The sequence below is a fragment of the Arachis ipaensis genome, chromosome B02 (genome assembly GCF_000816755.2).
Source record: "Arachis ipaensis cultivar K30076 chromosome B02, Araip1.1, whole genome shotgun sequence".
Taxonomy (NCBI): Eukaryota; Viridiplantae; Streptophyta; class Magnoliopsida; order Fabales; family Fabaceae; genus Arachis; species Arachis ipaensis.
Genome location: NC_029786.2, coordinates 94,716,810 through 94,720,581, shown reverse-complemented (window position 1 = coordinate 94,720,581; position 3,772 = coordinate 94,716,810).

The following is a 3,772-nucleotide window of genomic DNA, read 5'->3' as shown; positions in this document are numbered from 1 at the left end:
GGGTACTAAAAAAATGGTCTATGATCATGGTAAAAAATCATTACTATAACTAGTAAAAAGGGTAATCATAGATCTATAGTTACGGTTTTTGATCTATAGTAATGGTTTTTTCACTCCTATTTTATACTGTGATCACAGCTTAATCTATGATCATGATTTTAGCGTGACCATAGCTTATTTATAGTCACCTTATTTTAAAACCATGACCATAGTCTACTCTATGGTAATCCTATTTTTAATCTGTGACCATAACCTACTTTATGGTCACCCTTTTGTAAAACCTGATCATATGCTAATCTATAGTCACGGTTTTAGTGTGATCATAGTTTATCTATGGTCACTCTATTTTAAAACCGTGATCATAGCTTACTCTATGGTCACCCTTTTGAAAACCCGTGACCATAGCCTTATCTATGGTCACCCTATTTTAAAACCGCAATCATAGCTTATTATGTTTTCTGAGATTCATTTTTTTTAAAGTATAATCACATCCCAAAATTATGATAATCACAAAATAAGTCTAAAAGAAGAAATTCAAAAAATATAAATAATAAAATTTATATAAACTAGATATATTTTTAATCCAAACAACACAAATTAAAATAGGGTATAATTTATCCATTACATGTAATATTGAGTAAAGTCTCTTAAAAAAAGTATAGAAGACATCAAAATATTATATTTAGATAACTAAAGTATATATGAGATCCATTCCATCTCATATTTTTATGAAAAATAATATTTTTCATATCATATCCTTCTACTAGCAAAAAAACTAAACATGTTGGAATGGAATAAAATACTTTTGATAATATAATACAGTTGAATAATGAATGTGACACATGTTTAATAAGTCAATTAACATTATTCGGGAGAGGACTATATTAACAAGTCAATTAACAATAGAAAAGTACCCATAAAAAAATTTCAATGACAATGAAGGAAAAAAAGGTTTAATAAGTCAACTAATAATATTATGAAATACATATAAAAAGATTATGAATTATTATGAATTATTCTGTATATACAAAGGAATGATGTATGAGAGAGCACATGGCACAATTTTCAAATTATCATATTCTTAAAAGTCTATGCAGTCTAAATTGCTATAATACTACGGTCAAATAAAAAATAGACTAGCAGAATAAAAAAGTAATGTCTGTCTTTGGTGTTGAGGTGATTATGTATGCAATCAATAAGGTGAAAATAAATTCTATTAAAATTTGTCACAAGCCTGTTAAAATCACCACAAATAAGATAAGCATCGTACAAGTCAATATCCCAAACTGGCATATTACAAATATGAAAATTTCTGCCAATTAAAACATAGATTGTATTTATACCACACAACAAGGTAAAATACCATAAGAATAACATAGCCTTTACATTAGCAGATCAATTTTTCAAATATGCAAATCCATCAAATAGACTAAACTATCAATTCAACCCAAAATTTTACATCTGCAAAATAAATAAATAAATATGATGATGCTGATCACCATCAACAACACATCTAAAATGATAGTTCCAAGACAAAACTATTAAAGAATTTTGAACATCGTGTATCATATAATGCCAGTAAGACAATGATAAATAATTTAAAAAATAACAAAAAATTAGACTATTTTACTCACATGATTATAAAGACACTCAATTAGACAACACAAAATAAATAATGCCAAATTATCTTTAAGACTAAAATCAGTATATACATTCTGTAAAGAATAATTGACAGTCCACTATCAATTCATTCATACCAACTACTCAACTATAAATGAAAGAAAGTAAAAAAAAAATCTCAACTTAAATAATGAACAACAGCAGCTAAGACAAACATAAGCAAGAGGTACTCAGCTAGCATTAACTTGCATACGCATGCAGTACTTTTTAATGATTGAGTAATTAGTAAAAAAAATCAACAACAAAATAAAAATAAAAATTCTAATAAAAAATTCATACTTAGTTACTAATACATCGCATCAATTAACTTGAGCAAACAAATTCAGCTTCTTATATACACATAAGCACTAATAGCAAGATTACAACTCTAAGCCAAAAGTAATAAATTTTTCAGCATTAGATTCTAGTAATGCATTTAATATCGCCTTAAGATATTCAACATTTTCATAAGTCCTTTCTAAATGTGTAACCTTGCCAACTTTCAAGCCATGCCACCAACACTTAAAACGCCTTTTATGGCAACAACATTGATCCTTCTTAGGAGTGGCAGCAATACCCGAACCCGCGGGTACCCGACCCGCCCCCTACCCGGTCGGGGCGGGTTTAAACCCGACCCGCAACGGGGCGGGTTTGAAGCGTGGCGGGGTGGATGAGCGGGGCGGGGCGGGGTCGGGTTTAGGGGGAACCCGTCCCTACCCGCCCCGGAGTGCATAAATATATATAAAAAAATTAAAAATTAGGGTTACTTGACTTCACTTCCTCGCCGCCGTCACTCATTTCATTTCCATTCTCAAATCTCAACCCTAGGCATTAGGCAAACTCTGAAGCTCACTTCGTCACTCACTCACTCTTCACTCCTTGAGGCTTGAGGCTTCAGGCCTTCAGCTCTTCTCCAACTCTCTAAGGCTGTCAAGGACCACATCCTCTGCTCAGCTGCGCCAGTAAGTCACCGTCACAGCTCGTCCGATCGTTCGCCGTCGCTCACCAAGACACCAACTGTCCTCATTCATCTCGGTCGCCTCGCCGCTGTCGCTCATGGAGTTCACGTCGGCGTCGCTCCCACTTCTCGCCGTCACTGTCCTCGCCGACTCGCCTCTCCAATCTGCGGTCTTTGGTCTGTGCTCACCTTGTCGTCCCTCCTTCCTCCGTCGTCGTCTCTCTGGTGACTGGTAAGCACTAAGCACTTCTCACTCAATACTTACCGCCGATGTGCATGTTCAGTTTTTTTTTTAATTTAATTTTTATGATTTATGTTTTATGTTAAAATAGTTAAGATAAAACTAAAATTAATTTTGATTTCAAAAAATTAATTTCTCGCTCTGGTGACTGGTAGATTCCTGCATTGTGTAGCTCTTTTTCTTGTAAAATTCAGTCCATGGAAAATTCAGGGAAGAATATGTTTGTTGGCTCAATTTGTCAGACTTTGTTAGGCTAAAGCTTGTAAAATTGAAGTTGTTTTGGCTTCTTTGATGATTGGTTATATGGAGAAGAAGAAGTGATTTATTCTGATTTTGCAATTATCATTGAGTAGTGAATGGACTCTTCAAGATTAGAGTGACTTGGTTTATGAAAGGGAATATGATCAAGGTGTTATAATTATGAAGAGAATCAAAGACTGTTCTGTTTTTTCTGTTAAGAACAAAGGCCAGAGTAATAAGTTTAGTGTTAATTATGTTATGAACTTTGTTTATCTGTTTTGGTATGTTGCATTTTTTGGTTGAATAAATTTGGCTGAATTTTGCCTAAAACTTGTGTGATTTTTGTGCAATTTTACTACACTAATTAAACAGCAGAAGTGCAGAACTGATCAACAAATTTTGCTGATAATTCCATTCCATGCATCTTGTAAATTTCTTCCTGTCCATGTTATAAAAAAAAATTCAGTATTTCAGTTATATCTATCTAAAGAAATAAAAGGGTATTGACAATTCTTTCTTGGTCATTATGATTCACTTTCCTAATCTCTTAATTATAAAAGTTGAGTGATGAATTATCAAATCATATTCACGTAGTTTACTGCTACTGCTACTGTTACCAAATGAATTTTGAATTTAATAAAAGTAATCTCTAAATTATAAATCTAAATAAGCAA